We start from the raw sequence: 10644 nt of genomic DNA on the forward strand, positions 1-10644 counted from the left end.
CACGGACCCATTATTGGGGTACCCAATTTTGGGGGACCCAACAGTATATTGAAACAATAACATTTTGAATATATCAAACAAGATAAAATCTCTTACTAACTTTTCTCTTTTTTAATATGGCTACTAAATTTTTTAGAACTATGTATGTGCTTTCCATATGTAGGTTGCATTCTTTGTCTGTTGAACAAACAGACCTAGGCCAGAGGTTTGGGACTGATGGACAGGATAATCAAGGAAGAAGGAGAGAGGCACCACCGCCCCTGAATTCCTCCTCTGAGACCACACAGCCTTGGGTACTCATGTTTCGCTCAATCACATCTGCTCTTTCTGAATGTGAAGATCTCTTCCATCAGATACTGTACCACTCTAGCTCCACGGTTTGATTACTAGAACACTAAAAGCAATGAGAAATCAGGATATATGACATCATGAGAATTTTCTCTCCTCCTTGGTGCAAATAATGCTGTTTGTTCTTCTGCTGAAAACATGTGTGTGTGCCTGTTCCCATAGATGATGCATTATCCTCTGAACCCAGGGAGCAAGGATGTGGGGACTGCCTAGAGGTTGGAGATGCCTCCCAGCCCTGGCTTCGGACCTCAACAGGAAGGGGCTGGGCACCCTGGGACACCGAGTCCCAGTGTTCTACACTTGACTATGTCACCTGCTACATACTGGCTCTGAGAGTAGACAAGACACTTAACGCTCTGAGCCTTAATCTCCTTGTTTGCAGAATGGGACAATTACCTCAATTCAAGGTCTTGTGATTAGGACTAAATGAGACAACGTGTGTAACACACCTAGCACATTAGCTGGCAAACAGTAGATACTCTGATGTCTGACTTCCTCAGGCTCTGTGTTTGTGAGATTCAGTCACATTGTTGCATGTGCTGGTCCTTTGTTCATTTCCAATGCTGTGTTGCCACTGAAAGCCACTACCGTCCCTTACATCCTTTACCTGGCTATCATGCCAGGTATCATCCAATACTCTGATATTGATGGACAGTTCCAGTCCCTGCAAATCCTCAGCAACACTGAATGTTGACAACTTTCACTTAGACATTCCGGTGTGTGTGTGTGTGTGTGTGTGTGTGTGTATGTGTGTGTGTGTGTGTTGCATGGGGTGTCAAATTGTATTTCAGTGAAAACTGATAAGGTTGAACATATTTTAATTTGAGTTTTAACAATGGACATTCTTTTTGGTGAAGTGCATATTCACAATTTTGTCTATTTCTTTTTCTCTCTTTGTCAACACAAGTCCTTTATTGGATATATGTATGCAAAAAGCATTTCCATCGGTGGCTTATCATGTCATGGTATTGATTGATGAGCAATCCTTTTTTTTTTTTTCTCATTAAACTTTTGTTTCAATGGGTCTCAAAATTCTGTGACAGATTTTTGGTCAAGTTGTTTCCATTAAAAAGTACTGATTTTAAAAACTAATAACTTAAAACTGCCACACACACACAAAAAAACAAATGGTCCACAAAACATTCTCCTTTCCTTCTGAAGGTTTTATGATGCATTGTTATCATTAACCAGTCTTTTACTATTAAACTTAAATGGCCAATTGACACAAACAGTTCTGAGACCGTTCTTCCACCACTGATTAAGACTGGGGTGGCAGGTATTGGGGATAATATTCATTTAGCCTTCTGAGCTTTCTGGGCAGACTTGGTGACCTTGCCAGCTCCAGCTGCCTTCTTGTCCACTGCTTTGATGACACCCACAGCAACCGTCTGTCTCATGTCACGAACAGCGAAACGGCCCAGAGGAGGATAGTCAGAGAAGCTCTCAACACACATAGGCTTGCCAGGAACCATATCAACAATGGCAGCGTCACCTCATTTCAAGAACTTGGGACCATCTTCCAGCTTTTTTCCAGAACGACGATCTATCTTCTCCTTCAGCTCAGCAAACTTGCAAGCAAAGTGAGCTGTGTGACAATCCATCACAGGTGCATATCCAGCACTAATTTGGCCTGGATGGTTCAGGATAATCACCTGAGCTGTGAAGCCAGCTGCTTCCATTGGTGGGTCATTTTTGCTGTCACCAGCCACATTGCCACGACGAACATCTTTGACAGATACGTTCTTGACATTGAAGCCCACGTTGTCCCCAGGAAGAGCCTCACTCAAAGCTTCATGGTGCATTTCAACAGACTTGACTTCAGTTGTAACGTTGACTGGAGCAAAAGTGACCACCATGCCAGGCTTAAGAACACCAGTCTCCACTCGGCCCACAGGGACAGTACCAATACCACCAATTTTGTAGACATCCTGGAGAGGCAGACGCAAGGGCTTGTCAGTTGGACGAGTTGGTGGCAGAATGCAATCCAGAGCTTCAAGCAGTGTGGTTCCACTGGCATTCCCACCTTTACGGGTGACTTTCCATCCCTTGAACCAAGGCATATTAGCACTTGGCTCCAGCATGTTGTCACCATTCCAACCAGAAATTGGCACAAATGCTACTGTGTCGGGGTTGTAGCCAATTTTCTTAATGTAGGTGCTGACTTCCTTAACGATTTCCTCATATCTCTTCTGGCTGTAGGGTGGCTCAGTGGAATCCATTTTGTTAACACCAACAATTAGTTGTTTTACACCCAGTGTGTAAGTCAGAAGGGCATGATCACGGGTCTGCCCATTCTTGGAGATACCGGCTTCAAATTCACCAACACCAGCAGCAACAATCAGGACAGCACAGTCAGCCTGGGATGTGCCTGTAATCATGTTTTTGATAAAGTCTCTGTGTCCTGGAGCATCAATGATGGTCACGTAATACTTGCTGGTCTCGAATTTCCACAGGGAGATATCAATGGTGATACTACGTTCACGTTCAGCTTTCAGTTTATCCAAGACCCAGGCATACTTGAAGGAGCCTTTTCCCATCTCAGCAGCCTCCTTCTCGAATTTTTCGATAGTTCTTTTGTCGATCCCACCACATTTGTAGATCAGATGATCAGTAGTGGTAAACTTGCCCGAATCTACGTGTCCGATGACAACAATGTTGATATGAGTATTTTCCTTCCCCATTCTGGTTTAGGATGAGCGGTGGTTTTCACGACACCTGTGTTCTGGCGGCAAACCCGTTGCGAAAAATCCCTTTTTTTTTTTAACATAGTATTATTTGCCTCAGGGGTACAGGTCTGTGAATCATCAGGCCTATACATTTCACAGCACTCACCATAGCACATATCCTCCCCAAGGTACATAACCGAGCCACCCTATCTCTCGCCTCCACCCCCCAGCAACCCTCAGTTTGTTTCATGAGATTAAGAGTCTCTTATGGCTTCTCTCCCTCCTGATTCCATCTTGTTTCATTTTTTTCCCTCCCTACTCCCTATTATCCCCTGCCCTGCCTCTCAAATTTCTCATATCAGAGAGATAATATGATAATTGTCTTTCTCTGATTGACTTAATTTGCTCAGCATAATACCCTCTAGTTCCATGCACATTGTTGCAAATGGCAAGATTTCATATTTTTGATAGCTGCATAGTATTCCATTTTAATATGGACTATTATCCAATTTAATATGGAGTGTACAGATATATACATAAGTACATATATATATCACATCTTCTTTACCCATTCATCTGGTGATGGATATCTAGGTTCTTTCCATAGTTTGGCTATTGTAGACATTGTTGCTATAAACATGTGGGTGCACATGCCCCTTCAGATCACTACATTTGTATCTTTAGGGTAAATACCCAGGAGTGCGATTGCTGGGTCATAGGGTAGCTCTATTTTCAACTTTTTGAGGAACCTCATGCTGTTTCCCAGAGTGGCTGCACCAGCTTTATTTCCAACAAAAGTGTAGGAGGGTTCCCCTTTCTTTGCATCCTCACCAACACCTATCATTTCCTGACTTGTTAATTTTAGTCATTCTGATTGGTGTGAGGTGGTATCTCACTGTGGTTTGGATCTGTATTTCCCTGATGCCGAGTGATATGGAGCACTTTTTTATGTATCTGTTGGCCATCTGGATGTCTTCTTTGCAGAAATCTCTTCTGCCCGTTTCTTGATTGGATTGTTTGTTCTTTGAGTGTTGAGTTTGACAAGTTCCTTATGGATTTGGGGTACTAACCCTTTCTCAGATATGTCATTTGCAAATATCTTCTCCCATTTTGCCAGTTGTCTTTTGGTTTTGTTAACTGTTTTCTTTGCTCTGCAAAACCTTTTAATCTCAATGAAGTCCCAATAGTTCATTTTTGGCCCTGCTTCTCTTGCCTTTGGCAATATTTCCAGGAAGAAGTTGCTGTGGCTGAGACTAAAGAGGTTGCTACCTGTGTTTTCCTCAAGGATTTTGATGGATTCCTTTCTCAAATTGAGATCTTTCATCCATTTTGAGTCTATTTTTGTGTGTGGTGTAAGGACATGGTCCAGTTTCAATCTTATGCATGTGGCTGTCCAATTTTCCCAACACCATTTGTTGAAGAGACTGTCTTTTTTCCATTGGACATTCCTTCCTGTTTTTTCAAAGATTAGTTGACCATAGAGTTGAGGGTCCATTTCTGGGCTCTCTGTTCTGTTCCCTTGATCTATGTGTATCTGTTTTTGTGCCAGTACTATACTCTCTTAATGATTACAGCTTTGTAATAGAGTTTGAAGTCTGGAATTGTGATGCCACCAACTTTGGCTTTCTTTTTCAACATTCCTCTGGCTATTTGGGGTCATTTCTGGTTCCATATAAATTTTAGGATAATTTTTTCCATTTCTTTGAAAAAAATTGATGATATTTTCATAGGGATTGCATTAAATGTGTAGGTTGTTTTAGGTATCATAGACATTTTCATAACATTTCTTCTTCCAATCTAGGAGCATGGAATGTTTTTCCATTTCTTTGTGTCTTCTGCAATTTCTTTCATGAGTACTTTATAGTTTTCTGAGTACAGATTCTTTGCCACTTTGGTTAGGTTTATTCCTAGGTATCTAATGGCTTTGGGTGCAATTGCAAATCGGATCAACTCCTTAATTTCTCTTTCTTCTGTCTTGCTGTTGGTGTATAGAAATGCAACTGATTTCTGTGCATTGATTTTATATCCTGATACTTTACTGAATTCCTGTATGAGTTCTAGTGGTTCTGGCATGGAGTCTTTTGGGTTTTCCATAGAAATTATCATATCATCTTCAAAGAGTGAGAGTTAGACTTCCTCTTTGTCAATTCAGATGTCTTTTCTTTTTGTGGTCTGATTGATGAGGCTAGGACTTATATGTTGAATAGCGGTGGTAATGGTGGACATCCTGCTGTGTTCCTGACCTTAGGGGAAAAACTGAGAGTGAATGGTATTCACTCTGGGATTTTCATAGATGGCTTTGATGATATTAAGGTATGCACCCTCTATCCCTACACTTCGAAGAGTTTTGATCAAGAAAGAATGCTGTACTTTGTCAAATGCATTTTCAGCATCTATTGAGAGAATCATATGGTTTTTGTTCTTTCTTTTGTTAATGTTTTGTATCACGTTGATTGACTTGTGGATGTTGAACAAACCTTAGAGCTCAGGAATAAATTCCACTTGGTGGTGGTGAATAATCTTTTTCATGTACTGTTGGATCCTATTGGCTAGTATTTTGGTAAGAATTTTTGCATCCGTTAAGTGATAACATGGAGGACATGGGGAAATGGAGAGGAGAAGGGAGTTGAGGGAAATTGGAGGGGGAGATGAACCATGAGAGACCATGGACTCTGAATAACAATCTGAGGGTTTTGAATGGAAGGGGGTGGGAGGTTGGGGGAGCCTGGTGGTGGGTATTATGAAGGGCATGTATTGCATGGAGCACAGGGTGTGGTGCCTAAACAATGAAATCTATTGCAGTGAAAAGAAATTAAATTTTTAAAAAACTTCAAAACTTGAAAAGAAATATTTCTGCATCCATGTTCATCAAGGATAATGGTCTGTGATTCTCCTTTTTGATGGAATCTTTGCTTTTAGGATCAAGATCATGCTGGCCTCATAAAATGAATTTGGAAGATTTCTTTCTGTTTCTATTTTTTGGAACAGTTTTAGGAGAATAGGTATTAATTCTTCTTAAGATGTTTGGTAGAATTCCCCTGGGAAGCCATCTGGCCTTGGGCTCTTGTTTGTCAGGAGATTTTGATGATTGCTTTGATATCCTTACTGGTTATGCGTCTTTTCCGGTTTTCTATTTCTTCCTGGTTCAGTTTGAGTAGTTTATACATCTCTAGGAATGCATCCATTTCTACCAGATTGTCAAATGTGCTGGCATATAGTTGCTCATAATGTGTTCTTATACTTGTTTGCATTTCTTTGGTGTTGGTTGTGATCTCTCCTCTTTCATTCATGATTTTATTGATTTGGGTCCTTTCTGTTTTCTTTTTGGTAAGTATGGCCAGGAGTTTCTCAATCTTATTAATTCTTTCAAAGAACCAGCTCTTAGTTTCATTGATTTGTCCTACTGCTTTTTTGGTTTCTATTTCATCGATTTCTGCTCTGATCATTATGATTTCTCTTCTCCTGCTGGGTTTAGGCTTTCTTTGCTGTTCTTCCTCCAGCTCATTTAGGTGTAGGGTTAGGTTGTGTACTTGAGACCTTTTTTGTTTCTTGAGAAAGGCTTGTATTGCTATATCCTTTCCTCTCAGGACCACTTTTGCTGTGTCCCAATGATTTTGAACAGTTGTACTTTCATTTTCATTTGTTTCCATGAATTTTTTCAGTTCTTTAATTTTCTGGTGGACCCATTCATTCTTTAGTAGGATGCTCTTTAGCCTCCATGTATTTGAGCTCTTTCCAACATTCCTCTTGTGGTTGAGTTCTAGCTTCAGAGCATTGTGGTCTGAAAATATGCAGGGAATGATCCCAATCTTTTGGTACTGGTTGAGACCTGATTTGTGACCTGGGATGTGATCTATTCTGGAGAATGTTCCATGTGCACTCGAGAAGAATGTGTATTCTGTTGCTTTGGGATGGAATGTTCAGAATATATCTGTGATGTCCATCTGGTCCAGTGTCATTTAAGGCCTTTTTCCTTGTTGATCTTTTGCTCAGATGATCTGTGCATTTCTGGGGGGGGGGGGGTGTCAAAGTCCCCTACTATTATTGTATTATTGTCAATGTGTTTCTTTGATTTTGTTATTAATTGATTTATATAATTGGCAGCTTCCATGTTGGGGCTTAGATAATTAAAACTGTTAGTTCTTCTTATTGGACAGACTCTTGAAGTATGATATAGTGTCCTTCTTCATCTCTTATTAGAGTCTATGGCTTAAAATCTAATTAATCTGATATAAGGATTGCCACCCCAGCTTTCTTTTGATGTCCATTAGCATTGTTTTCCACCCCTCACTTTAAATCTGGAGGTGTCTTTGGGTCTAAATTGAGTTTCTGTAGACAGCATGTTGATGCTGATACCCTGTGTTTTTTGATTGGGGCATTTAGCCCATTTACATTCAGGGGAAATATTGAAAGATAGGAATTGAGTGCCATCGTATTGCCTGTAAGGTGACTTTTACTGTATATTGTCTCTGTTCCTATGACTTTTAGGCTCTCTCTTTATTTCCTGTAGGGCTGGTTTGGTGTTTGCAAATTCTTTTAGCTTTTGTTTGTCCTGGAAACTTTTTATCTCTCCTATTTTCAGTAACAGCTTAGCTGGATATAGTATTCTTGGCTGCATATTTTTCTCCTTTAGTGCTCTGAATATATCATGCCAGTCCTTTCTGACCTGCTAGGTCTCTGTGGATAAATCTGGTGCCAATGTAATAATCTCCACCATTGATGTTATAGACTTCTTGTCCTGGGCGGCTTTCAGGATTTTCTCTTTGTCACTGAGACTTGTAGGTTTTGCTTTTAGATGATGGGGTGTGGACCTATTTTTATTGATTTTGAGGGGGGTTCTCTGGGCCTCATTGATTTTGATGCTTGTTCCCTTTGCCATATGAGAGAAATGCTCTACTATCATTTGTTCCAATATACCTTCTGCCCCTCTCTTCCTTTCTTCTTCTTCTGGGATCCCAATTATTCTAATATTGTTTCATCTTACGGTATCAGTTATCTCTCAAATTTTCAACTCATGGTCCAGTAACTACTGGACCAAGAGTTGTTTGTCTCTCTTTTGCTCAGCTTCTTTGTTCTCCATCATTTGGTCTTCTATATCACTAATTCTCTCATCTGCCTCATTTATCCTTGCAGTAGGAGCCTCCATTTTTTTTATTGCACCTCATTAGTAGCTTTTTTGACTTCAACTTGGCTAGACTTTAGTTCTTCTATTTCTCCAGAAAAGAATTTTATTTCTCCAGAAAGGGATTCTCTAATATCTTCCCTGCCTTTTTAGAGCCCTGCCAGCACCTTGATAATCATCTTTCTGAGCTCCAGTTCTGACATATTACCAATGTCCATATTGATTAGGTCCCTAGACATTGGTATGGCCTCTGGTTTTTTGTTTTTTTGTGAAATATTCTTGTAATTTTATCCAGATGAGAATAGATAAATGGGAGAATAAAATACTAAAAGGTTAGCAATGACCTCACAAAGATATACACTAAGCAAATCAGAAGAGACCCAAAACCAGGTTGAGAAGAAAGGGGGGGGAAAGGGGGAAAAAATTATATGTATGTATATATAAAAGATTGGTGAATAGAACAAAAACATGCACTTGATTTGTTGTATATTTTGGTCTGTTAGAAGAAACTACCTCCAAAGTTTTATAGAAAAAAAATAAATATGGGCAGACACAATGAAGGGATGTAATATGAATATAAAGATGAAAATTTAAAAAGATTCTTATAAAGGAATTGATAAGAAAAGAAGTTGGTTGAAAAAAGAAAAAGGAAAAAATGAGAGAATATTATCAGGCTGGAGACTAGAACAAAGCCATGTGCTAGATTAAGGGTGTATTTTGATCTATTAGGAGGAATTATATACCAGAATTTTAAAGAAAAAAATACCCTATATGTACACAAATAATAAGGTTAAATACAATGAAGGGATAAGATGTGACTATATGAAAATTAAAAGAGATTTTTTAAAAGCTATTGATAACATAAAATAGTTAAAAATGTTAAAATAGTAAAGAGGAAAAATTAGAAAAAATATAATAAGAAAAAATTAAAATTAAAAAAATTTTACTTTGAAAGTCTAAAGAGTCATGGGGGAAAAGCGATGAATTCTACATATTTCTTTCCCCTCACTCTGAAATTCCGTAGTTCTCACTGACTGGTGAACTTGGCCTCAGCTGGATATTCTTGCTGATCTGGGGGAGGGGCCTGTTGCAGTGATTCTCAGTGTCTTTGCCCGAGGTGGAATTGCACTGCCCTTGCCAGGGGCCAAGCTAAGCAGTCTGTTCAAGTTTGCTCTCTCAGGAGCTTTCGTTCCCTGAATGCTTTCTGTAGAGCTCTGGAGGACAGGAATGAAAATGGGGCCTTGCAATCTCAGGCCCGGAGTAGCAGAGAGCTCAGGGCCCCACTCCTCAGTGCACTCTCAGAGAAAAGCAGCCAATCCCTCCCATCTCCCTGGTCTCTGGCCACGCTCCGAGCTCACCCAGCCTGTGACCAAGCTTTTCTATTTTGGGCACATGGCCTAGTTTGGAGTCTGCAAACCCAGCAGATTCCTGATGCTTGCCTGTGCTGCTCCTCCCAGAGGAGGAAGGTAAGTTTCCCCAGGTCTGCCACTTGTGGGGTCCCCGCTCAAAGAGCAGTGGCCTGACTGTGCCATGGATCATGGTTTAAGGTAACCCTAAGCTGGGAGCTCCCTCCTCGGCTCTGTGTCTGCAGCCGGCTTCCCCAATCCAAAACCTGGGAGTCTGCCATGCTCAGACACCCACAGTCTTTCTGTAACTCCACGGGTCCTGAGACCACCTTGTCCCTGCAAGGGCTCCACTCCTGCTTAGCCACTGGAGCGATGTCCCTCCACAGAACAGACTTCTAAAAGTTCTGATTAGTGCTCTGCTGCTTCACCGCTTGCCCGGAGTTGGGCCCTCCCCCTGCGATCTCTCTTCCCGGGGCTTTGGATTCACTTCTCTGCATGTCCTACCTTCCAGAAAGTAGTCTCTTTTCTGTTCCTAGAATTGCTGCTCTTCTTCTTTTCGATCTCCTGTTGCGGTTGTAGCTGTTCAGAATGGTTTGAGAGCTGTCTAGCTGAACTCCTGGGACGTGATGATATTTCAGTCTGCTACTCCTCTGCCATCTTGCTCCTCTCCCAGCTCCTCCTTTTAAAATGGCTATTTCTTCCCTTCCCAATGGTGGGTACTCAGGAGGGCACGGATTACATGGAACACTGGTTGTTATACATAAACAATGAATCATGGAACCCTACATCAAAAACTAATGATGTACTGTATGGTGATTAACATAATAAAAAATTATAAAAAGTAATAAAATAAAATAGCTATTTCTTCCCTCATGGTTAGCACTGTTGTACACTAGTTACATAATCTGTGCCAACCCCCAAAGTCATGAAAACATTCTCTTCTGTTGTATTCTAAAAGTTTATTGGTCTATATTATATAATTAGAACCCTAATCCATCTGAAACTGATTTTTGGATATGATTTTGAGGTTGGCTTAAAGATTTACATCCATAAAATTGATCCAGGATCATTTGCTGGAAAACATGGAAAAATTTGCGATTTATTTTCCATGTCCAAGAGTTTAGCTGTCATTGTCTTAAGTGCCTTTTTCTTTTTAAAATAT

At 40.4% G+C, this 10644-nt stretch overlaps 1 pseudogene; it reads right to left on the bottom strand.

Annotated features, from left to right (window-relative positions):
- Positions 1-1387: 1387 nt before the first annotated feature.
- On the bottom strand, positions 1388-3050 carry LOC131811477 (elongation factor 1-alpha 1-like; annotated as a pseudogene).
- Positions 3051-10644: the final 7594 nt, after the last annotated feature.

This window comes from Mustela lutreola, chromosome 11, assembly GCF_030435805.1.
Source record: "Mustela lutreola isolate mMusLut2 chromosome 11, mMusLut2.pri, whole genome shotgun sequence".
NCBI lineage: Eukaryota > Metazoa > Chordata > Mammalia > Carnivora > Mustelidae > Mustela > Mustela lutreola.